The sequence below is a fragment of the Eretmochelys imbricata genome, chromosome 18 (assembly GCF_965152235.1).
Source record: "Eretmochelys imbricata isolate rEreImb1 chromosome 18, rEreImb1.hap1, whole genome shotgun sequence".
NCBI classification, from domain to species: Eukaryota; Metazoa; Chordata; order Testudines; family Cheloniidae; genus Eretmochelys; species Eretmochelys imbricata.
This window is the reverse complement of record NC_135589.1, coordinates 629358-656148: the sequence shown is the minus strand read 5'-3', so window position 1 is coordinate 656148 and position 26791 is coordinate 629358.

The window sequence follows — 26791 nt, the reverse complement described above, 5'->3', positions numbered from 1 at the left end:
AAATTGTCCTCTACAGTTTCCAAAAGCTTCCTGGATTATCTGTGCACTGCTGTATCGCTCTCCCAGCAGATATCAGGGTGATTGAAGTCTCCCATGAGAACCAGGGCCTGCGATCTAGTAACTTCCGTGAGTTGCCGGAAGAAAGCCTCATCCACCTCATCCCCCTGATCCAATCCTTGAGTGCAGCCTCTGGGAATTACCATAATAAAATAAATAGCAATAAACAATGAATGGGAACCGGATTATAAGGGGAAGGGTGTGTTCTCCAGAGCAATGGACTATGAATCAGGACTCCTGGGTTCTACGCCCAGGACTTCTATGTAATGTTGATCTCACACAAGTCACTTGACCTCTATGCCTCAGTTTCCTCAGCTGCTAAGTGGAGGTACAGGAACCACACAAAATTCCTGTCTTTTAGCAAAACCCCTGTTTGTGCTGCTATTCCAATGGAAACCACTAGGGGGTAGTACAATCAAGTAAGTTCCACCGCCCTCAGAGTGGGCAGTGGCATGTAGTTGTGGAGGAGGGCGTAAACGACTACAGACACAGACAGTGGGCGCCCGGTCACATAAGTTTGACACCCATAGACTGATGTAAATGAGCAGTAACTCCCCTGATGTCAATGCAGTTACAAGTGTTCCCAACTCTCCCAATTTTGGCGGAGGTTTTGTGTTAACTGATGTTTTCCTTAATGTCTTAGCTCCTGGAGTCAAGAATCTTAGCTTTTGTTTTAGAAAAGTTTCTAGCCCTCATGGAGAAATGCTTGAAAATGTGACACCCTGTGACGCAGCAGGGAGCAGGGAGTGTTGACCTGGGAATGTGGCAGGGGAGTTTCATTGGGGATGGGAGACCTGAGAACCTGTAACCTCAGCCAGGAGGGGGATGGGGGAGGTAACACCTCTGCCAAGGAAACTGGACAAAGGCTGGAGGAGGAGCTGGGGGAAGCTGGGTGAGACACTGAAGGGGGTTTTTCAGTTTGGAGTGGGCTAGGGGAGAGCCCCAGAGAAGGGGGTCTAAGCTCTCCACACCCCCCAGAAGGACCTGACAAAGGGGTCCTGTTTATGCCTACAAGCTCTGGGTTGGATTGTATTCTTGTCATCGCTAATAAACCTTCTGTTCTACTGACTGGCTGAGAATCACGGTGGATGTGAATCACAGGAAGTGGGGGTACAGGGCCCTGACTCCCCCATGCTTCATGACAACTGGTGTTAGCTGTGGGATCTACTGCATCCCGTGGATGGCGCTTCCTGCAGTGTGACTGGGGAGCAGTAAAATGACGGGGGATTGACGGGGACCTGGCGTGCTGAAGATTCAGAGAGGAGTGGTTTCGGGGGGTGGAGGAGCTACGCTTAACCCCCTGGAGTGTGTGACCAGCGAGAAAGACTGAAAGAATAACAGGATCCCCTTGGGCACTACGGCGAGCAGTCTCAGGGGCAGAGAAGTCTGTGACTTGACCCCGGGAGAGAGGTGGTGACCTGGAGAAGGGCTGGCACACTAGAGGGTCTGCCTGGAAACCGTGGGGATCTGAGAGCACCCAGGCCTGCGAGTGGCCAGCAGGAAGATGTACGCTAAATGCCTTAAGAGCGACCTGGTGGAGCTGAGCAGGCAGAGGGGGCTGCGCATTGGGAGGCTCACCAAAGAACAGCTGATTGCCCAGCTGGAGGAAAAGGATCGCTCCGATGCACCAATCCCTGCCTCTGAGAGAAGCAGCCCAGCAGATGCAGCGCGGGCCCCGGTCCTAACCCGGCTGGGAGGGGTCAGATGGCTGCTGAGGGCAACCTGAGACCGCTCCTACCTATGCCTAGGGGAGGGGCTGGGAGGAGCCCAGCGAATACTGAGGGCACCCTGACCCCGGTAGCCAGCTGGGGATCCTCCCGGTGGAGCTCCCCATCCCTGGAGCTGAGGCGGCTGGAATGGGAGAGGGAGATGAAACTGAGAGAGTTCGACAATTGAGAGAAGGAGCAACAGGACAGCAAAAAGCAGCATCAGCATGAGCTGGGACTGGCCAAGCAACTCGCATGGTGCCCTGGTCGTAACCTGTAGCCAGAGCCAGTAAGGGGTACTATGCCCTGACCTCGGGGAGGGTACCTTGCCAGAGGCACAGGACCCCACCCAGGAGGGGAGGGAGTGCCCAGGGATATGTCTCAGAGAGGCTGCAGCCTCAGACCCAGAGCTGGCGAGAGGGAGCAGGTCCCCATCCCTTCCCCAGCCGCTGAGTTCCAGGCCGAGTTGAGGAAAGATTCCCTCCTTGCGGAAGCTCAGGGACCTGGCCGACCTCAGTGCGGCACAGACCATGGGGAGAGGTTGCCAGGAGAGGTTCCTGTGGGAGAAGGGGTTCCTGTACCGAGAATGGGCAGCCCCCGGGGAAATGGAGACATGGGGGATCAGGAGTCAGCTGTTGGTCCCACAGAAGTATCGCTGCAAGTTACTGTACCTCGCCCATTACATCCCCCTTGCAGGGCACCAGGGAATCCGGCGCACCCGGCAGAGGCTGCTACAGAACTTTTACTGGCCCGGGGTCTTTACCACCATCTGGTAGTATTGCCGATCCTGTGACCCCTGTCAGATGGTGAGGAAGGCCCGGGACAAGGGGAAACAGGCTTTGAGACCTTTGCCCATCATAGAGGAGCCTTTCCAGAAGGTGGCCATGGACATAGTGGGACCTCTCAGCAAGACGACCCAGTCAGGGAAGAAATACATTCTGGTGGTGGTAGATTTTGCCACTCGCTACCCCGAGGCAGTGCCCGATCTTCCATTGAAGCAGACACCGTGGCAGATGCGCTCCTGACCATTTTCAGCCGGGTGGGGTTCCCCAAGGAAGTCTTGACAGACCAAGGGTCCAACTTCATGTCTGCCCTGCTCCAGTGCTTGTGGGAGAAATGTGGGGTCCAGCACAGCTGGGCCTCAGCGAATCACTCCCAGTCCAACGGCCTGGTGGAGAGGTTCAATGGAACCTGAAAATGATGCTGAAAACCTTTATGAACCAGCACTCGCAGAAGTGGGACAAGTACTTACCGCACCTGCTGTTCACCTACAGGGAAGTGCCCCAGGAGTCTACCGGGTTCTTGCCTTTCGAATTGTTATATGGAAGGATGGTAAGGAGGCCCCTGGACCTGATGAGTGACGAATGGGAAGGGAAGGCCACTCCTGGTGGGGAGTCAGTGGTGGAGTATGTCCTGACCTTCCGAGAAAGACTTGCTGAGCTCATGGGCCTGGCCAAGGAGAATCTGGCTAGAGCACAGAGGAAGCAGAAAGTCTGGTATGACCGCACGGCGCGGGCCCGCACCTACGCCACTGGGGATCAGGTGATGGTTCTCATCCCCGTGAGAAAAAACAAACTACAGGCCACCTGGGAAGGCCCTTTTAAGGTTGTCAAGGAATTAAATGAGGTAAACTATGTGGTGGAGCTGTTGAACCGGGCACACCAATGCTGGGTGCACCATGTGAATATGATGAAGCCATATTATGACAGAGGGAATGTGGTGCTGGCCATGTGTGGACAATGGGAGGAGCAGGGAGATGACTCTGAGACAGGAGCTGGCGCCTCCCAGGAAACAATTCCCCTCTCTGATCGGCTAACCCCTGCCCAGCAAGCTGAAATCACAGGGGTGCTGCATCTGTACCGACAGCTGTTTTCCAACCAGCCTGGACTCACTAATCTGACTGTCCACCGGGTGCAGACAGGAATGCACCTGCCTATAAGGTGCTCCCCCTTCCGAGTCACAGGGAAAACTGCTAAGGACCTGGACAGAGAGGTCAATGACATGGTGGCTTTGGGGGTGATCCAGCAGTCCAGCCCTTGGGCCTCGCCGGTGGTGCTGGTCCCCAAAAAGGACGGGTTGATCCAGTTCTGTGTGGACTATCGGAAGCTCAATGCCATCACTGTATCTGATGCCTACCCCATGCCCAGGCCGGATGAGCTCCTAGACAAGCTGGGAGGAGCTCAGTACCTTACCACCATGGATCTTACAAAGGGCTACTGGCAAGTGCCACTGGATGCAGATGCCCGGCTAAAATCCGCCTTTAGTACCCCTCTGGGGCTCTATGAGTTCCTGACCCTGCCTTTCGGCCTCCAGGGAGCGCTGGCCACCTTCCAGCGCCTGGTGGATCAGCTACTGAGGGGGATGGAGAGTTTTGCCGTGGCGTATTTTGAAGACATCTGTGTCTTTAGCCAGACCTGGGAGGACCATGTGTCCCAGGTTAGACAAGTGCTGGACTGACTCCAGGAGGCTGGGCTGACCATAAAAATGGAGAAGTGCAAGGTGGGGATGGCCGAAGCGTCCTACCTGGGCCACCGGGTGGGGAGCGGCTGCCTAAGACCAGAACCAGCTAAGGTGGAGGCTATCAGAGACTGGCCCGCTCCCCCAAACCAAAAAGCAGGTACAAGCCTTTATTGGGATGGCAGGGTACTATCAATGCTTTGTGCCCCACTTTAGAGCCATAGCTGTCCCCATCACTGAGCTATGCAAGAAGGGGAAACCAGAGAAGGTGGTCTGGACCGAGCAGTGCCAGAAGGCTCTCTGTGCCCTGAAGGAGGATCTGGTCAGGGGCCCGGTTCTGGCAAACCCAAACTTTGACAAGCCCTTTATGGTGTTCACCAACACCTCAGACATGGGGCTGGGGGTGGTGTTAATGCAAGAGGATGAAAAGGGGGAGAGACACCTCATCGTGTGCCTGAGTAAGAAACTGCTACCCTGAGAGCAGAACTACATGGCCATTGAGAAGGAGTGCCTGGCTATAGTGTGGGCCCTTAAGAAACTAGAGCTGTACCTCTTTGGGCGACACTTCACCATGTACACCGACCGCTTACCCCTGACCTGGCTGCACCAGATGAAAGGAGCCAACACCAAGCTCCTGAGGTGGAGCCTGCTCCTGCAGGATTATGACATGGACGTGGTCCATGTGAAAGGAAGTGCCAACATGATAGTGGATGCGTTGTCCTGGAGAGGGGGCCCTGGACTTCCCCAGGTCACTGGTCACAGTGACCCCGCTCAGTTCAGTCTCGAAGGGGGAGAAATGTGACGCAGCAGGGAGGGGGGAGTGTTGACCTGGGAATGTTGCAGGGGAGTTTCATTGGGGATGGGAGACCTGAGAGCCTGTAACCTGAGCCAGGAGGGGGATGGGGGAGGTAACACCTCTGCCAAGGAAACTGGACAAAGGCTGGAGGAGGAGCTGGGGGAAGCTGGGTGAGACACTGAAGGGGTTTTTCAGTTTGGAGTGGGCTAGGGAAGAGGGGAGAGCCCCAGAGAAGGGGGTCTAAGATCTCCACACCCCCCAGAAGGACCTGACAAAGGGGTCCTGTTTATGCCTACAAGCTCTGGGTTGGATTGTATTCCTGTCATCTCTAATAAACTTTCTGTTTTACTGGCTGGCTGAGAGTCACGGTGGATGTGGGGGTACAGGGCCCTGACTCCCCCATGCTTCGTGACACCCCCCCAACCCAAGCCTAAAAAAAAAGAAGGCAAATAACAAGAACCCATCATATAATCTTTTTAAAAGCCCTAATGATTTTTGCATTTGCCTCATGAGTCTGGAATCCTGCTTATTGAATAGATGGGATTGGCCATACCAAGTCATGCCGATGTAAAAATGAGAAGAGACTCACCTCTAGTTAGAACCAAGGAAAGAATCAATAATGAATGTTTATTAATTGAATTTATTTATTTTACTACTGAAAAGCTAAGCACAAGCAGATCATGAAATTCTCAAGTGTTCTGAGAAATTATTCACACATTTCCTTGCAATTTACTCATATTTCCAAATATTTGAAATTTAGACTGTGTTGCTTAGTTACATATGTCACATGATATTATTTTAGTTCTGAACTACAGAGCAAGTTGTGAATTGGTTGCTCAGCTCTGCCCCTAGTGGCAATTTTACAGCTTTGCCACAGCTTAGATTCTGCACAGTAGTTAAATGTCCTGAGTTGAAGCTTTCCTAACCCAAAGGTATAACCTTCCCCATGAGTGAATGGTTTGTTAATATTAAAGTGATTGTCCCCAGATGACCACAAACAGATAATTTAAGACCATGTTTCTCTCCCCCCCCACAAGGAATGAAAGATGGTTGACAGTGTTTCTTTTAGCTTGCCAAAATCTGACCATCTGGTTCAGTGGCTTCTTTGGATTTATGGTACATACCTATGAAAGGGGTTAATGGTTATGGACATGAAGACTCAATTAAGTATCTGGTAGTACAAGATAGAGCAGTGCATGATGAGACCTGTAGTTTCTGCAGGCAGCAGCAATTGGCACAAGTTTATGCAAGAGTTAGGTACAGGTCTTGGGCACTTGGCAAATTGCTGATGCAGCCATCATTTGGGCAGTTTGGTGTTCTTAATGTAGATGATAACGTGATCTACTGCACATAATTGCAATGAAGGAGGATGTCAGGCAGGCAAATATCCCTCCCCAGCTCTCCATGCCTGATGGAATGGCTGACTCAGGAACAGACTGAGTCACAGGAGTTCGTTTCAGGCAGTCACAGTAAATATAGGCAGGATTGCCGGGAGCCAGTGACATTTTTCCTAGGAACAGTGTGAACCCTCTGACAGAGCATGGCTGATACATGGGAAGAGAACACAACACCATTTGCAAAGGGTTTCTAAAGGAAGTATCCATCATGTGTTACAAACATGCAGTTTGTCAATGGAGAGGCTCAGCAGGGACTTGGGAGAGTCACCTCTCCTAGCAACAGCCAACCTGTTCATAGACTTACTGAGGCACACAAACAGCCTATACTGTCCCTTGGCACTATCTCACTGTCATAGATGGTGCATGGGAGGAAGTCTCACCGAGCCAAGTCCATTCTTAAAACGAAATGCTGTCTTTTTTTATTTTCAGTCAAATATGTTTCAATAAGAGGCTGTCCTTGAGCGCCTACTCAGGTGCATGAGCTAGTGGAAAATGCAGCTGCTCCCTTGTGTAGTGATGTGTCTCACATGCAAACTGTTACACCTGTGGGATCAGATTCACCCCTGGGCCAGAGCAAAGCTGATGTACAATTCAAGTCCACTCACACCCTAGAGCAGTGATACACTCAGGCTTGCGAGCTGCAAGTGGCTCTTTAATGTGCCTCCTGTGGCCCTTTGCAGCACATCATATTAAAACACTGTATGATTTAATTACTAACTGTCATAACCATACAGCTAAAGATAACCGAGAATTCCTCCTTACCTGTATGGGGTTAAGAAGCTCAAATAATCTGGTTGGCACCTGACCAAAGGGACCAATGGGGAAAGAAGATACTTTCAAATCTTGCTGGGGGGCGGAGGGGGAGGCTTTGTTGGTGTGTTCTCTGGGGAAAGCAGAGAAGCATCAGGTCAAAAAAACTTCCTTCTTCTATAAACCATCCTGTACAAGTCTCTGATATTACGAAAAGAGTAAGTAAATAAGGCAAGGCATGTTAGATTACCTTTAGTTTTCAATGTGTGAATTTTCCCTTTGCTAGAGGGAGGTTTATCCCGGTTTTTTGTAACTTTAAAGTTTTGCCTAGAGGGGAATCCTCTGTGTTTTGAATCTGATTACCCTGTAAGGTATTTACCATCCTGATTTTACAGAGGTGATTCTTTTACCTTTTCTTTAAATAAAATCCTTCATTTAAGAACCTGACTGATTTTTCCATTGTTCCAAGACCCAGAGGTTTGGGTCTTTGATCATTCTGTAACCAAATGGTTAGAATATTATTCTCAAGCCTCCCCAGGAAAGGGGGTGTAAGGGCTTGGGGGGATTGATGGGAGAAGAGGAACTCCAAGTGGTCCTTTTCTCTGATTCTTTGTTAAATCACTTGGTGGTGGCAGCGTTACTTAAACCCAAGGTACAAGGGAGACTTTGTGCCTGGGGAGTTTTTAAACTAAGCTGGTAGAAATAAGCTTAGGGGGGTCTTTCATGCAGATCCCCACATCTGTACCCTAAAGTTCAGAGTGGGGAGGGAACCCTGACACTAAACAATCAGGATGCTTTTACTATTGTGACGGACTCAGACCAGAAAGATATAAGAGAGTGGAGGAAGGCAGGTATATCAGCCTCAGCCTGTTGGGATACTGGAAGTGGGCAGGCGGAGCTAAAGGACCCTCCCCGCCCCCAGCCTAAGGGGAGGATCCACAAGGTCCAGGATCTCAATTAATTACATGGGACAACTAAAGATATAAGAGGGACTGTTACCCAAAATTGGGCCAGCTAGTAAGCTTAGGGAGGACTAATGACCCACCAAAGTTTGGCAGAAAGCGGCATGTTTATTATACTGATAGCTAAGCTCAAAAGAAGGGGGTGCGGTCACACTCATACTCATGCTCCCAAGACAGGCACGGCGCTGGAGATGTCAGGATCCTTCAAGGTAAGCGTCCCACAGCACAACGATGGATGGTGCGATGAAGGTAAGTCTTCCCAAGGCACGATGAAATGCAACATGGCAAACCACTGGCCAGGCGGTCCTCCCATTAGTCCTCCCTAAGCTTACTAGCTAGCCCAATTTTGGGTAACAGAGACAGGAGTGAGGTCACAGGGCTAAACAAAGGGAATCTGATGGGGATATCGAGCAGAGAAGCCCAGACAGCACCCACTGCTCCTCAAAGGCATCAAGGGAGCCAGAAGACGCTGCCCAGAGGAACTCTGCCCGGATGCGTGAGACAAGGGAGGAGCGGAAATAGGCCCCACAGTGTCAGAGCACCCCCTCGTCTAACATCCTCCTCCTGGTGTTGTAGATGGCTACTTTGGCTAGGGCCAGGAGGAGATTGACGACGAGGTCTCGTAACTTAGTGGGGCCACAGATAGGGTGTGCAAATATAAACAAGTTGGGGAGAAGTGCAGCCAAAACCTCAGCAGGAGGTTCTGGAGGAGCTGGAATAGGGGCTGCAACCTGGAGCACTCCAGATACACATGCACTAGGGTCTCCCTCAAGCCGCAAAAGGGGCAGGTGTCCAGGATGGGGATGAACCACTCCAAGAAAATGCCTGTGCTTACGGTTCCGTGAAGGAGCTTCCAACTGATATCCCGACGGGCTTCAGGACTAGGGTGGAGTATAGGCTGGCCCTCCAGGGTTCCTCACCCTCCAAAGGTGGTAGGAGGTCCCACCTCTTTGTGACAGGGTGGGATGCAAGTGTGAGGATATGAAGGGTGTGGAGCACAAGCATGTACAGATGTTTCCTTGGCGCAGTCCGGAAACGAGCTGGCTGCAGCTGGCTCATGGTGAAGGGGTTGGGTGGCTGGGTGGGTCCCCAGGGCAGGGGCCCAATGAAAAGGTCCGGAGGGCCTGGGGTGTAGGTCCTCTCTCAGGACCCCATCGAGGTAAGAATGATCAGTGGGCGGTAAAGCGGCCTCACCTCCTGAAGTACGCGCTGGGGAGTACGAGAGCCGGAGAGCCCCATGACTGAGTGAGTGTCAGGGGATCCAGACAGTCTCCCCAGTCACAGTCCAGGAGGTCTCCGAGTCTGGTGACTTCTGCCAGGACCAGCCTCTGTTGCACCAAGTGGGACTCTGCACATGGAGCTGAGGGTTGTGTACCAGGGGCTCCGCGAGGAGATCTGCCCCCTTGGTAGCCGTCATGGACCTGGTTGCCGAGACCAGTTTCTGGGTCTGGAGGAGGTCCTCATAGAAGACTGGCAGCCCGAAGAGGTCTCGTGGAAGACCCCTCAGATGGGAGATAAAGGAGTTGCCGGTCGTATTGGAAACCTTGGAAGCTGTGCAGGAAGGCGTGTGCCAACATTCTCTTTGCCAGACAACCTGCACCATAAAGGAGTCTCTGCAGGGCCTGGAGGCAGAAGACGTGGACCTGAGTGTGCAAGCACTTCAGGCCCTGTTCTCCCTCTTCCAGGGGCAGGTGGAGGACCCCTGCAGAGACCCAGTGCAGTCTTGACCAAAGGAACCCCAGAACCAGCCTCTGGGGATCAGCCAGGAAACCCGGGGCTGGGACCAGAGTGTTGAGCCAGTGCCAAAGCATGGATAGGACTAGCTGGTTGAGCACCAGTGCCCTCCCCCACAAGGAGAGGCACCGGAGTAGTCCTGTCCACATCCGCAGCCACTCATGTCAGGGTTCCCTCCCTATTCTGAACTTTGGGGTACAGATGTGGGGACCCGCATGAAAGACCCTCTAAGCTTATATTCCACCATTGTAGGTTAAAAACTTCCCCAAGGCGCAAATTCCTTTCCTTGTCCTTGGATGGTATTGCTGCAACCACCAAGTGATTTAACCAAACATTCAGGGAGGGGCCACTTGGAGCCTTATCCCCTCCCAAATATCCCCCCCCACACACACTCCTTCACCTCCATTCCTTGGGAGGCTTTAGAATAATATATCAACCGATAGGTTAACAAAATGAGCACAAACCAAATTCCTGGGTTTTAGGACACTGAAAATCAATCAGGTTCTTAAAAGAGAATTTTACTTTAAAAAAAAGTAAAAGAATCACACCTGCAAAATCAGAATGGAAGATAACTTTACAGGGTAAATAAAAAGATTTAAAACCCAGAGGATTCTCCTCTGATTCTGCTTCCCAGTTACAAAATAGGAATAAAATTACCTCTTAGCATAGGGAAAATTCACAAGCTAAAACAAAAGATAATCTAACACATTTCCTTGCTATTACTTACAATTTCTATAATTTTAGATGTATCATTTCAGGATCTTCTTAGGAGATGTTTTTTCCTGCCCTGGTCCCTCTCTCTGTTCGAGAGAGCACACAACAAAAGAGCACAAAGTATCTTCTGTCCCCATTGGTCCTTCTGGTCAGGTGCCAACTAGTTTAATGGAACTGATTAACCCCTTACAGGTAAGTGATTCTGTACCTCTGGCCAGGAGGGATTTGATGTTACTGTATACATAAAGGTTGTTACCCTTCCCTTTATATTTATGACAGACATCCTGCCCTCCAACCCCAGCCAGTTCTCCAGCGGAGACGGATGCGTGGCAGAAAGGTAAATGCCAAGATAGAGCAGTGGACCCATGTTCCACTGGATGGCTTGAAGTGCAGGTGGGAGGGAGCTCGCCTGCCACCCATCCCCGACCACCAGATCAGAGTTCTTGACCCAGTTGATCCGGGCGGAGGAGGCCACTGAGTAGATGGCCTGGCAAGCCTCCACCTGCACTGGGTGGCCTGGGTCCTGGACCACGAGGAGCACGTTGTCGGCATGTGCTGACAGGACCAACTGCAGCTCCGGCTCCCGAAGCACCAACCCCATCAACCTTCGGCAGAGGAGACAGAGGAAGGGCTCAGTCACCAGAGCATACAGTTGGCCTGACTACAGACACCCCTGACGCACCCCACGTGCGAAGCTGATGTACAGTGCCTGGAGATAACCCATGAACTGGGATCTGAAGCTGAATGCCCACAGAGTGCCTAGGAGATACCCATGATCCACCCTTTAGAACATCTTCTCCTGATCCAGGGACAGAAGGGCGAATGACAGACCATGCCTAGACCTGAGCTCCAAGAGATCCCAGACCAAGTACAGATTATCAAAGATGGTATGGTCCAGGATGGTGTAGGTCTGGTCAGGGTGGACCACGTCCGCAAGCACGGACCCGAGCTACAGTGAGATGGCCTTCACTACGACCTTATAGTCTGTGCTGAGGAGCGAGATGGGACACCAATTTCAAAGGTCACGGGGGTTCCCCTTCTTTGGAAAAAAGGTGAGCATGATTCACCTGCATGACAGGAGAAGGACTCTGCTCTCCAAGGACTTGACCCAGATGGTGGCAAGGTCTGGGCTGAGGAAGTCCCAGAACACATGGTAGTACTCCACGGTCAGCCCATCCATGCCTGGGTATCTATTCATGGGCATGCGGGAGTTCGGCCAGAGTAAGAGGCAGCTCTAGCCAATCCCGGTTGCCTGCGCTGACCATTGGGAGTCCATCCCAGAGCACTCTTCAAGCATCAGGATCGGTCGGATTCAGGGAGAAAAGGCTCACATAGAAGGCCCTGGCCCTCCTGCGCATCTCCTCTGGATCCGTGAGGTGGATGCCATCCTCTTCCAGAAGGCAGGTGACGTGCTTCTTAGCCCCCCTCTTTTTCTCCAGGGCATAGAAGAAGCAGAAGCCGTGGTCCATCTCCCGAAGGAAGTAGATGCAGGATCGAAGAAAGGCACCCTGGGCCTGATGATCCTCAAGGGCTTGGAGCTCCTCCAGCTTCTCCCAGCACGCTCCACAGAGGGATGGATCCTCAGGGCTGGCAGCCAGATGCCTCACCACCCCTAAGACCTCCTGTTCCATCTGCTCTATCGCCGCATCCCTCCTCCAGCTGGCACCCAGGGTGTAGTCACAGCAGAAGAGCCAGGCGCACACCTTCCCCAGGTCCCACCACTGCTGCACTGAGGGAAAGGCATGCCTCTGCCCTTGCCAGGCTGGCCAGAACTCCTGGAAGGACACCACAAAACCCACATCCTCCAGCAAGCTGTTATTAAAGTGCCAATAGGCCAGCCCCAGCCTCTCCGCGCTGAGAAAGGCTGTCATGGTCACCAGATGCTGGAGGAATGGGCCCATGAATGGTGACGGCATGATAAGTAAATGCAGTCCAACCGGGAGTGGCACGACCGATGGGCCTCCACCCGGACAAAGGTGAATGTCAACAGGTCGTCTGGGTGGTGATCGCGCCAGACATCCATCAGAGAGTGATGGTTGACAATCTCCCGGAGGACATCCGCAACAGCCAGACACCGCTTGGTCCCCGAGCAGTCCTGCTCCTCAAGGGTGGTGTTAAAGTCCCCACACAGGGCCAGGCACTCATGAGGATCCAAGAAGCTGAGGAAGGCAGACGCCTGTTGAAAAAAATCGCAGCCATTCTGGGCCCGATGTCAGGGCATAAATGTTGATGAGATTCACCACCAGGCCCTCCACGCAGACCCGGAGGTGCAGCAGGCAGCCTGACACAGCCTTGGCAACCCCCAGCACCTTGGTCTGTAGTTCGGGGGAGAATAGGGTAGCCACTCCAGCCATATGAGCTGTGAGGTGGCTAGAATAGACCCTGTCCCCCAACTCCAGCCACCAACTTGCTTCAGCAGCTGGATCCATATGGGTCTCCTGCAGGAAAACCACAGAGTACCCACCTACCTGAAGGAAGGGGAGCACCTGGCATCTGCAGAGACCCACCCTATAGCCCTAGGTGTTTAGTGTAGCGAAGGTGATGGGCACCATAGGGAGGGTTGGGGGGACCCTCGCTGGCACCCAAAGTGACACTCGCCTTGGAGCTTAGGTGGCAAGGAGGCAGGAGAGGCTCCATCAGAGGCCCCCTGAAGGAGGGACTCCAGAAGAGGGGCAGTGCTGCCCCCATTGCTGCCACATCTTTCCCAGCTGACTCTGGTGGATGGAACTCACTTGGGGACAAGGCAGAAGCCTCAGCATCTATGGCCCCCTTCCTGGTCTTACACAGCACATCGGAGGGGAGGAGCTGAGCCTGAGCCTTCCGCTTGACCCACTTCCCCTGTACCAGGACCCAGCCCTCCATGGTGTCATCTGCAGGCTGGCTAGCAGGGGTCAGGCCGGGAGGCAAGGGCGATGGCACGGGGACTCGGGGTGGTAGCAGTGGGGTGACACAATGGAGGGAAAACTCCACATGGGGCAGGCCTTCTCCCACACCCGGCGGCACCCCCGCCACACACTCCTTCACAGCAGGAGGGTGCCCCATCACCCATGCTAAGGCTGAATCCCAACTCTGTCAGTCCAAGTGCAGAAGTGGGGCCTGCAAGGATTTTAAAAATTAATACTGGCCACTCCAGGCTTGTGTTAAACTCCCAGGGTTACAGCTTTTCTTTGACCTTGGCTTGGTAAACGCTGCCACCACCCAAATGCAAAAAAAAAAAAAACCCTTTGAACCCAAGAATGAGCACTTGGGAAGTCCTCCCTGTGGGGCACCCTCAAGCCCTTTCACCCCACCCCACCCTCAGGGGAAGAGCTGAGAAAGAAAACAAAGGAAATTAGCTGTGGCTACCAGCTAATCAAAAAACATGCACAAATTTCTTAGGACACCAAAAATCCAGTCCTGTTCTTAAAAAGGTGAAATTTATTAAAAACAAAAAGAAAGAAAATACATCTGGAACTTAGGCTTATGTTAGATTTTAAAAGAACAATTTCAAAAACCAAGCACCAAAAATAGCTTTCTTGGGGCTTCAGCTTAAAGGTTACAAGCAAACGAAAGCATCTGGGGTTAGCACAGAGGAATCCACAAGCCAATAAGAAATAAAATGGGGAGGAGGTGACCAGCCCTCTGAGGAGAAAGAAGTGGCTCGGGACTATTTAGAAAAGCTGAACTGGGAGGAGAGGTAGATACGCTGGAGGGTAGGGATAGAATAGAGAGGGACCTAGGCAAATTAGAGGATTGGGTCAAAAGAAATCTGATGAGGTTCAACAAGGACAAGTGCAGAGTCCTGCACTTAGGATGGAAGAATCCCATGCACCGCTACAGACTAGGGACTGAATGGCTAGGCAGGAGTTCTGCAGAAAAGGACCTAGGGGGTTCAGTGGACGAGAAGCTGGACATGAGTCAACAGTGTGCCCTTGTTGCCAAGAAGGCCAATGGCATTTTGGGATGTATAAGTAGGTGCATTGCCAGTATATCGAGAGACGTGATCGTTCCCCTCTATTCGACATTGGTGAGGCCTCATCTGGAGTACTGTGTCCAGTTTTGGGCCCCACACTACAAGAAGGATGTGGAAAAATTTGAAAATGTCCAGCGGAGGGCAACAAAAAGGATTAGGGGACTGGAACACATGACTTATGAGGAGAGACTGAGGGAACTAGGATTGTTTAGTCTGCGGAAGAGAAGAATGAGGGGGGATTTGATAGCTGCTTTCAACTACCTGAAAGGGGGTTCCAAAGAGGATGGATCTAGACTGTTCTCAGTGGTAGCAGATGACAGAATGAGGAGTAATGGTCTCAAGTTGCAGTGGGGGAGGTTTAGGTTGGATATTAGGAAAAACTTTTTCACTAGGAGGGTGATGAAACATTGGAATGAGTTACCTAGGGAGGTGGTGGAATCTCCTTCCTTGGAAGGTTTTAAGGTCAGGTTTGACAAAGCCCTGGCTGGGATGATTTAGTTGGGGAATGGTCCTGCTTTGAGCAGGGGGTTGGACTAGATGACCTCCTGAGGTCCCTTCCAACCCTGATATACTATGATTCTATGGGGGATCTCTGCTCCAGATGTTAATGAACCAACGCCTGCACACACCCAGCTCAGTAGTTATCAGACCAATTCTAGTAATAAATCCTTTATTGGTATCCAAAATAGTGAAGGTTCCTAACTGCAGTGTGAGCTCCCTCCAAGGAACACGTCCCATAGCCAGGATTGATCTGTTCCTATTGTCTAGCCTGAACAAACCAACTTTGGTATATTCCCTTGGGCCATCAGTTTACACACAAACAAATCTAGTGTTTTCCCTTGAACCAGTGTCGTTTCCCTAGAAAAACCCCTACCCATGCTCAAGTAAGGGACATATAAGGGGTCAGCTTGGGAGTGCTGATTAACCTGGTCCTCTCAGACATGCTCTGTTAATGTGTGTTCGTCTGATTCTGGGGCTGGAAGAACCCAGCCCCGGGGAACCTAGGTCCTGCAGGATAGCTCCATTGGGAGGGAACTTGCAGCAGGGAAAAGTAGAGCTCCGTAGAAGAACACAAGTGACACAAGCAATACATTGATAGAATTACAGAACCCCCCACCCCCACAAGAAGAGTAACCCTAGTAAATGAGCATACCCCAAAGTCACGGTCAAAACCGGTAACAGTGGGCACAAAAAAACAAGTTATAAGTGTGTTACAGAGCCCTGTTTTAACATACGTAGCTTGCAAGATTAAACCATGAGTTCCTAATATTGTTAAAACATGGGTTTTTCCTTTCTAAACAGGGAAGAAAGCCCAAGCACTTTACATTTGCTATCACTATGTATCATGGTTATTTTTGTGTAACAGACAGGGCCATAGAGGTTAGTTCTACACACGTGTCTATCCACATGAGGGAAATGTACCAGGTTAAGTATGTGTTTAGAACATGGTCGATCTTAACAGCATTGGGCACCAATCCCTACAATCCCATTTTTCGCCTTAGAGTCTGCTTAATTGGAAAGGAGGAAAGGGCTCTTTCAACTACGTTATGATAGAGCTATGTGACATCTGGTGGAGGCTGATACCAGACAGATTGTATCCTACTCGTTTCTCCTCTTGAAGGGTGATGTTTTAAACCTATGTTTTGCATGTCTGCTACTCAAGCTCACTTTCCACACACTGTCTACGCTAAGGCTATGTCTACATTGGCACACATACCCAAGTACTGGCTTATGTTCGGGCAGGCCCAAGTCATAGAATCATAGAATACCAGGGTTGGAAGGGACCTCAGGAGGTCATCTAGTCCAACCCCCTGCTCAAAGCAGGACCAATCCCCAATTTTTGCCCCAGATCCCAAATGGCCCCCTCAAGGATTGATCTCACAATCCTGGGTTTAGCAGGCCAATGCTCAAACAACTGAGCTATCCCTCCCGCATTTGCTCAGTTGGACATGTGTATAACTCCATCCACACAGCTGTTCTGAATATACAAGTTTAGCGCTACCATTTCAGAGATCATACCCTAGCATTGTTTGTATCACACAGAGCCACTCTACAAGCTAGTCTGTAGTGTGTTCACAGTTCTATGTGGCAATCCTTCCTGGACTCATGTGCAGAACCGATTTGTGCCCCTGCTTCACACATGTGCCAATGGCACTTCCAGATTACGTCACAAGTCACTTCTATCCCTGCAAAACTGGGTCAAAGGCACCAAACACACAGGCTGGTGAGATACATATAACAGTATTTTTAGGAAATTCAACTGTTTAGCATGTAACTATGTGAGAGATGGAGTGGGATGGGAGAGGTTAGGGATGGACAACCTATTGAGGATACAATTGTATTTCCAAGTAAGTGAATAGAAAAAGCGTGCAGCTTTCCAGTTCAGTGGTAGGGATTGCTCAAGCTATGCCAGGTTGATTTTTCTGAGAATGGTCATCACACAACATATCAGTAAATGAAGGGGTTTGGTGAGCTAGCAATGGGGCCCTAACAGATTTGCACTCCAGGTGAACCTGAAGGACTATCTGGAGTTCATGCTGCATGAAAAATTTGCTCGAATAAACTTCCATGATTGGGAGAAAGTAACAATGGAAACTGAAAAAATCCTGAGCCAGGGTAGAGAGCTTTGATGCAAGAGAAGATTTGAACCACCTGCCACTGGCTGTCCCTGGGAGCCCTGCCTGTGTGATTGCCATCAGCTGTGAAAAGATGGAGGGAGAGATGCTGCAGAGTTACTAATGTAACCTTCTGCCAGTCAGAGTTGGCAGCAACAAGGGCCAGGTTCAGTATCTAGGGGTTCCTTTTCAACAATACAACACAAAACCGGCTCGAGCCCCGACCCAGTAGCGTGGGACAATTACACACCATGTCTTGGGTGCCTCTAAGAGGCAATAAAACTTTTTAAAAGGAGGGAAGTAACTTGGCATTAATTTGGGGAAACACTGCAAACAGTGCTCATAAACATAAACCATGAGCAAAAGACTCACCCCCAAGTAAGTTGGACAGTGTCCTTTTTCCCTCAGGTTCTTAAGTCCAGCAACCAAAAAGTCCCTTTAATGTACCTGTCCCTTCTCTGCACCCCCCTCACAGTTGTTGTCCTTGGACAGTGCAGAGACAGAGTTCAGAGGCGCATCTGCAGAGTTCACCTCCCACCCTGGGTGGAGTGGGGGTAAGGAGGCACCTTATTCACTCCCTTTCTCAGGCACTCACTTGCCACCCCTCTCTGCGGGACCCTGCTCTGGCCTTCTCTGCCAGCTTCCCTGCTGGCCACTCACCGAGATGTCTTCAGGGCTCACCACTTAACACAGCTCTCAGTGATTTCCACTCTTAGTGGGGGAGCCTCACTGCCAGTGAACATTGGGCAGTCTCTTACATCAGAAACACTGTCCCAAAGCAGGTCTAATACTTAAACCTAGGTATCAGCAATTTCAGCTCTCAGCATATAACAAGACTTTCAACTGAGTCTAACTTAGCTCTGTTATCACACAGTGGAGAGAGGAAGGGTCAAATGGTGTCTGGGGCCCTTAGGCAAGGCCCAGACCACCAGGTACAAGTGTCTGTCCTCACCCTCTCTCCCTCACTTGGCTTTGGAACCCATGTCCCCTGCCTAGCGAGGGCCGTTTAGTTGAGAGTAAGTCCCGCAATCAGCAAATGCCAAGTACAGTTCTGCTGACCTTGATTCACACAACAAAGATAACAACTTTTATTACTCCTTCCTCAATAACAAGGAGACTGGGGATCCCACCAGCCAAAAGTGACAAATTAGGCAAGCAATCCCAACATGCTGAGCACCTAGACAGGGTGGGTGTGCCCATGCAAACGAGATCAGCTCCTGAAGTCCTCTTCCACAGCTCATCACTAGATGTCAGGGGAGAGCTCATTCAGACTCTGCTTACACTAAGTTACCTTGAAACCAGGACTGCACCAGATATCTCTCTCGCACACAACTTTAAAGCTATTCTGAACTGTTCTCTGTTCCCCCCAAGACTAGACCATCCATGCAGCCCCAAAAGAGAAAGGCAAACTCACAAGAGACACAGTGATTTCACTAAGTTATCTTGAGCCCAGGACTGCTACAGAAACCTCTCTCCTAGACATTTGCAAAGGTATGGTGAACTGTGCTGTATCTCTCCCTGCTCCTCCAAAACAAGATCTCCCACTCAGGCTCCATGTTTCCTTGGGATGTTCCTTGATTGCTAGGTGGCTGTAAAATGGACAGATGCAGAGGCACGCTGATTTTTACTTTATCAAGTTTCTACCAGGTTGTAGTCTGCACAAGCCAAACTCCTTGTAATCATACATTGGGCCTAATCTACACTGTGAGTTTAGGTCGAATTTAGCAGCATTATCTCGATTTAACCCTGGACCCGTCCACACGACGAAGCCCTTTTTTCTGACTTAAAGGGCTCTTAAAATCGATTTCTTTACAGTACCCCCGACGAGGGGATTAGCGCTGAAATCGGCCTTGCCGGGTCGAATTTGGGGTACTGTGGACGCAATTCGAAGGTATTGGCCTCCGGGAGCTATCCCAGAGTGCTCAGTTGTGACCGCTCTGGACAGTGCTCTCAACTCAGATGCACTGGCCAGGTAGACAGGAAAAGGCTTGCGAACTTTTGAATCTCATTTCCTGTTTGGCCAGCGTGGCGAGCTCACCTGCACAGGTCACCATGCAGAGCTCATCATCACAAGAGACCATGCAGTCGCAGAATTGCCGAAGAGCTCCAGCATGGACCAAACGGGAGGTATGGGATCTGATGGCTGTATGGGGAGATGAATCCATGCTGGCAAAACTCCGTTCGAAAAGACGAAATGGCAAAATATTTGAAAAAAATCTCCAATGGCATGAAGGACAGAGGCTATAACAGGGACCTGCAGCAGTGCCGCTTGAAAATTAAGGAGCTCAGGCAAGCCTACCAAAAAACCAGAGAGGCAAACGGCTGCTCCGGTTCAGAGCCCCAGACATGCCACTTCTATGATGAGCTGCATGCCATTCTAGGGGATGCAGCCTAATGGCCCGTGATGGGATGTTAGATGGGGTGGGATCTGAGTTACCCAGGAAAGAATTTTCTGTAGTATCTGGCTGGTGAATCTTGCCCATATGCTCAGGGTTTAGCTGATCGCCATATTTGGGGTCGGGAAGGAATTTTCCTCCAGGGCAGACTGGAAGAGGCCCTGGAGGTTTTTTGCCTTCCTCTGTAGCATGGGCCACGGGTTTCTCTGCTCCTTGAAGTCTTTAAACCATGATTTGAGGACTTCAATAGCTCAGACATAGGTGAGGTTTTTCACAGGAGTGGGTGGGTGAGATTCTGTGGCCTGCGTTGTGCAAGAGGTCGGACTAGACGATCATAATGGTCCCTTCTGACCTTGGTATCTATGAATCTATCCCAACCCTGTGCTTCGACTCCGTCCAAGAAGTGGGAGGCAACATGGAAGCGGGTTTTGGGGACAAGGAAGATGATGACGAGGAGGAGATTGTAGATAGCTCACAACAAGGAAGCAGAGAAACCGGTTTGCCCAACAGCCAGGATCTGTTTATCACCCTGGACCTGGACCCAGTACCCCCCGAACCCACCCAAGGTGGGCTCCCAGACCCTGAAGGCGGAGAAGGGACCTCTGGTGAGTGTACCTTTGTAAATATTATACATGATTTAAAAGCAAGCGTGTTTAATGATTAATTTGCCCTGGCATTCGCTGCCAGCACAGCTACTGGAAAAGTCTGTTAACATGTCTGGGGATGGAGCGGAAATCCTCCAGGGACATCTCCATAAAGCTCTCCTGGATGTACTCCCAAAGCCTTTGCAAAAGGTTTCTGGGGAGGGCAGCCTTATTCCATCCTCCATGGTAGGACAATATACCACGCCAAGCCAGTAGTACGTAGTCGGGAATCATTGCAGCACAAAGCATCGCAGCGAATGGTCCTGGTGTTTGCTGGCATTCAAACAACATCTATTCTTTATCTCTCTGTGTTACCCTCAGGAGAGTGATCTCATTCGTGGTCACCTGGTTGAAATAGGGTGGTTTTAGTAAGCAGACATTCAGAGGTGCCCGCTCCTGCTGGGCTCTTTGCCTGTGGCTGCACAGAAATCTTCCCTGCTGTTAGCCACTAGGTGGGGGGAGGGGTGAAGCCATCATCCCAGAGAATTGTGGGGGGGGGGGGGGAGGGGGTGTTAGTTGGGTTTCTGCTGCACGTGAACCCAGAAACCGCAGCCCCTCCTTTTAAATTGCCAACCCATTTTTAATGGCCAACCCAACAGCTATTTTGTAGGGGAAATGAGGGCGCTGCTGTCTGAAACCATTCCCACATGTTATGAAGGTTAAAGAAGCCAAAAGACTGTGGCTTACCATGGCTGCCTGCAAGCCGAATTCTGCTGCCCGGCCCCGCGTGACTGATCTCTCACACCAAACGGGCATACCCTCAATAAGAGGCAAAATGTGACCTTGTAATGAAAGCACATGTGCTATGTAATGTTAACAGCAAGGTTTACCATGAAAGTGTGTACCCATTGTTCTATAAAATATCTTTTTAACAATGACTGTCCCTTTTTTTTGTCTCCACCAGCTGCATATGTTTCTCCTTCCCAGAGGCTAGCAAAGATTAGAAGAAGATAAAAACGCACTCGTGATGAAATGTTATCTGACCTCATGCTGTCTTCCCACACTGACAGAGCACGGCAAAATACTTGGAGGCAGACAATCTCAGAGTGCAGGAAAGCACAATATGACCAAGAGGAGAGGTAGCGGGCTGAAGATGGTAGGTGGCGTCAGCTTGCTGAAAGAAGGCAGGAGTCAATGCTCAGGCTGCTGGAGGATCAAACTGATATGCTCCAGCGTATGGTTGAGCTGCAGGAAAAGCAGCAGGAGCACAGACCGCTGCTACAGCCCCTCTGTAACCAACCGCCCTCCTCCCCAAGTTCCATAGCCTCCTCACCCAGACGCTCCACCCCAGAGGATTGCCCAAGCAACAGAAGGCTGGCATTCAATAAGTTTAAAGTGCTGTGTGGCCTTGTCCTTCCCTCCTCCACCACCCCTCCCGGGCTATCTTGGCAGTTATCCCCCTATTTGTGTGATGAATAAATAAAGACTGCATGAATGTGAAGCAACAATGACTTTATTGCCTCTGCAAGCGGTGATCGAAGGGGAGAGGGGAGGGTGCTTAGCTTACAGGAAAGTAGAGTGAACCCGGGGGTGGGGGAGTGTTCCATCAAGGAGAAACAAACAGAACTTTCACACCGTAGCCTGGCCATTCCTGAAACTGGCTTTCAAAGCTTCTCTGATGCACACCGCGCCCTCCTGTGCTCTTCTAACCGCCCTGGTGTCTGGCTGCGTGTAATCAGCGGCCAGGCGATTTGCCTCAACGTCCCACCCAGCCATAAACGTCTCCCCCTTACTCTCACAGAGATTGTGGAGAGCACTGCAAGCAATAATAACAGTGGGAATATTGGTTTCGCTGAGGTCTAACCAAGTCAGTAAACTGCGCCAGCGCGCCTTTAAACGTCCAAATGCACATTCTACCACCATTCTGCACTTGCTCAGCCTATAGTTGAACAGCTCCTGACTACTGTCCAGGGTGCCTGTGTATGGCTTCATGAGCCATGGCATTAAGGGGTAGGCTGGGTCCCCAAGGATAACTATAGGCATTTCAACATCCCCAACGGTTATTTTCTTATCTGGAAAGTACGTCCCTTGCTGCATCTGTTCATACAGACCAGAGTTCCTGAAGATGCGAGCATCATGTACCTTTCCCGGCCATCCCATGTTGATGTTGGTGAAACGTCCCTTGTGATCCATCAGTGCTTGCAGCACCATTGAAGAGTACCCATTTTGGTTCATGTACTCGCTGCCTTGCTGCTCTGGTGCCAAGATAGGGATATGGGTTCTGTCTATTGCCCCACCACAGTTAGGGAATCCCATTGCAGCGAAGCCATCCACTATGACCTGCACATTTCCCAGAGTCACTACCCTTGATAGCAGCAGCTCAGTGATAGTGTTGGCTACTTGCATCGCAGCAGCCCCCACAGTAGATTTGCCCACTCCAAATTGATTCCCAACTGACCGGTAGCTGTCTGTTGTTGCAAGCTTCCACAGGGCTATCGCCACTCGCTTGTGAACTGTGAGGGCTGCTCTCATCTTAGTATTTTTGCGCATCAGGGCAGGGGAAAGCAAGTCACAAAGTTCCATGAAAACGCCCTTACGCATGCGAAAGTTTCGCAGCCACTGGGAATCGTCCCAGACCTGCAACACTATGTGGTCCCACCACTCTGTGCTTGTTTCCCGGGCCCAGAATCGGCGTTCCATGCCATGAACCTGCCCAACTGACACCATGATGTGCATACTGCAGGGGCCCGTACTTTGTGAGACATCTATGTCCATGTCTTCATCACTCTCGTCACCGCGCTGCAGTCGCCTCCTCCTTGCCTGGTTTCGCTTTTCTTGCAGGTTATGGTTCTGCATATCCTGCTGGATAACGCGCGCGGTGTTTATAGTGCTCATAATTGCCGCGGTGATCTCAGCAGGCTCCATGTTCCCAGTGCTATGGCATCTGCGCTGAAAAAAGGCTCGAAACGATTGTCTGCTGTTGCTCTGACGGAGGGAGGGGTGACTGACAACATGGCTTACAAGGTTGGCTTACAGGGAATTAAAATGAACAAAGGGGGTGGCTTTGCATCAAGGAGAAACACAATGGCCACCTCAAAGATAGAACTCAAAACCCTGGGTTTAGCAGATCGTTCATTTCACGGAGGGAGGGAGGGAGGAATTTTTTTACAAATTTTTTTCTCTGGAGGTCCGTTATAGGGCAAGGAATAACAGGCTGGTTGGTGGGGGGGAAAGGTGGAGGAGGGTTGTATGGGGACAGGGTAAGCTTCACGCATGTAATAGATAGTTTGTTATTAAGAAAAAATGGGCTCTCGTCTACTTCCAAGCTCTCTGCATATCTTCTGAAGATTTTACATGCATGTTTATGTTCATGTCTCATATATATATACAGCTTGCTCAAACCTGCATATAGTGAAGTCAGCTTTCATACAGGATGACTTGAAGCATAAGCATAACTTTGCTATAACCAGAGCCAGACTTTAGAAATTGTGGCTTCAATTATATTCCTGTAGGGCCTCCACTTCCCTCTCCACTTAAGAACATAAGAACGGCCATATTGGGTCAGACCAAAGGTCCATCTAGCCCAGTATCCTATCTTCCGACAGTGGCCAATGCTATTTGCCCCACAGGGAATGAACAGAACAGGTAATCATCGAGTGATCCATCCCCTGACACCCATTCCCAGCTTCTGGCAAACAGAGGCTAGGGACACCATCCCTGTCCATCTTGGCTAATAGCCATTGATGGACCTATCCTCCATGAACTTACCAGTTCTTTTTTGAACCCTGTTATAGTCTTGGCCTTCACAACATCCTCTGGCAAGGAGTTCCACAAGTTGACTGTGCATTGTGTGAAAAAATACTTCCTTTTGTTTGTTTTAAACCTGCTGCCTATTAATTTCATTTCACTTCTTGTAGCTAAAGGGAATTCCATAGGTACCTTAGAGATTCTAAGGCCATCTAGTCTGATTTCTTATACAGCGGCCATAGAACTTCCCCACAATAATTCATAGAGCAGATCTTTTAGAAAAACATCCAATCTTGATTTTAAAATGATCAGTGCTGGTAAATTGTTCCAATGATTACTTTAACCATTAAAAGTGTACACCTTAAAACCAGTCTGAATTTGCCTAGCTTCAAGTCCCAGCCATTCGATCTTTATATACCCTTCTCTGTTAAACTGAAGAGCCCATTATTAGATATTTGTTCCCCATGTAGGTACTTATAGACTAGAGGTGGGCAAACTGTGGCCCACGGGCCACATTTGGCTCGCGGGACCCTCCTGCCTGGCCTTTGAGCTCCCAGCTGGGGATGCTAGCCCCCAGCCCCTCCCATGCTGTCCCCCCTCCTGCGCAGCCTCAGCTCGCTGTGCCACCAGTGCTCTGGGTGGTGAGGCTGCAAGCTCCTGCCAGGCAGCGCGTCTGCGAGAGACTGCACGGGGGCGTGGCTGGCTCCAGCCAGGCGGCGCGTCTGCCAGTCCTGGTGCTCTGAGCGGCATGGTAAGGGGGCAGGGAGAGGTGGAGGTTGGATAAGGGACAGGGGGTTCCGGGGGGCAGTCAGGGGACAGGGGGCGGTTGGATGGGGCAGAGGTTCTGGTGGTGGGGGCGGTCAGGGGATGGGGAATGGGGGGGGTTGGATAGGCGTGGGAGTCCCGGGCGGGGCTGTCAGGGGGCGGGGGTGTCGATAGGGGTCGGGGCAGTCAGGGGCCAAGGAGCAGGGGGGGTTGGATGGGGGTGGGGTCCCGGGGGGGCTGTTGGGGCGGGAAGTGGGAGGGGGTGGATAGGGGGCGGGAGTCAGGCTATTTGGGGAGGCACAGCCTTCCCTACATGGCCTTCCATACAGATTTGGAACCTCGATGGGGCCCTCAGGCCAAAAAGTTTGCCCACCTCTGTTATAGACCATAATCAAGTCACTCCTTAACCTTCTTTTTGTTAAGCTAAATAGATTGAATTATTTGAGTCTATCACTTCCAGGCATGTTTTCTAATATTTTAACCATTTTCTCATCGTTCTTCTCTGAACCCTCTCCAATTCATTAATATCCTTTCTGAACTGTGGACAGCAGAACAGGACACAGTATTCCAACAGTGGTTGTACCAGTGCCAAATACAGAGGTAAAATAACATCTCTGTTGCTACTCAAGATTCCTGTTTATGCATCCCAGGATTGCATTAACTCTTTTGGCCACAGCGTTGCACTAGGAGCTCATGTTCAGCTGATTATCCACCTCAAGTCCCAAATTATTTTCAGAATCACTGGTTCCCAGGATAGAGTCCCCGTCCTGTAAATTTGGCCCACATTCTTTGTTTCCAGGTGTATACATTTACATTTAGCCATATTAAAATGCTTATTGTTTGCCTGCGCTCAGTTTACCAAGTAATCCAGATCACTCTGTATCAGTGACCTGTCCTCTTCATTATTTACCACTTTCCCAATTTTCGTGTCATCTCCAAACTTTATCAGTGATGATTTTATGTTTTCTTCCAGGTCAGTGATAAAAATGTTAAATAGTATAAGGCCTAGAACTGATCCACCTGGAATCCCTTTTTGAAACAGCCTTGCTCAATGATGATTCCCTGTTCAGTTACATTTTGAGACCTATCAGTTGGACAGTTTTAAATCCATTTTATACGTGACATGTTAATTTTATATCATTCTAATTTTTTATCAAAATGCCATGCAGCCCCAAGTCAAATGCCTTACAGAAGTCTAAGTATATTATATCAACTTTATTACGTTTTCCACCAAACTTGTGATCTCATAAAAAAAGATATCAAGTTAGTTTGACAGGATCTATTTTCCATAAACCTAGGTTGATTTGCGTTAATTATGTTATCCTCCTTTAGTTCATTATTAATCAAGTCCTGTCGCCACTCCATTATCTTGCCTGGGATCAATGTCAGGCTGATAGGCCTATAATTATCCAGATCATCCCGTTTACCCTTTTAAAAAATTGGCACAACATTAGCTCTCTTCCAGTGTTCTGGAACTTCCCCAGTGCTCCAAGACTTATTGAAAATCATCATTGATGGTCGAGTGAGCACCTAAGTCAGCTCTTTTAAAACTCTTGGATGCAAGTTATCCGGACCTGCTGATTTAAAAATCAATTTTTTAAAAAAAATATAACTTTAAAAGCTTCTGTTTAACATCTTCCAGAGATACTAGTGGAATGAAAAGAGTGAGACTTGAAGAGAAGAAGAGAGAGATGATGAGACTGCATCATCTGTTTTTCCCCAAATATAGAACAGAAATATTTATTGAAAATATCTGGCATTTCTGCATTATTATTAATAAATCTACCATTTCCATGTAGTAATGGACCAGTACCATTGTCTAGGTTATTTTTGTTCTTAATATATTTAATAAACTCTTTGTTGTCCTTAACTCTGCTGGTCATATATTTCTCCTTGTGTCCCTTGGTTTCTCTTATCAATCTTTTGTGATTCTTAAAGTCTGATACATAGTCATTACTATCAACTTCCCCTTTCTTCTGCTTGGTTTTTATATATAAGTTTTTACAAGTGCCTTCACTTCCCTTCGAAATCAGTTCAGTTTTTTAGACAGCACAGCCTTCTTTCTCAATTGCAGCTTTTTGGGCACCTAGTAAGGTGTTCTTCAATGATTCTCACTTATCATTTTCATATTTGTGATTAAATTCTTCCTCCCAGCTGAT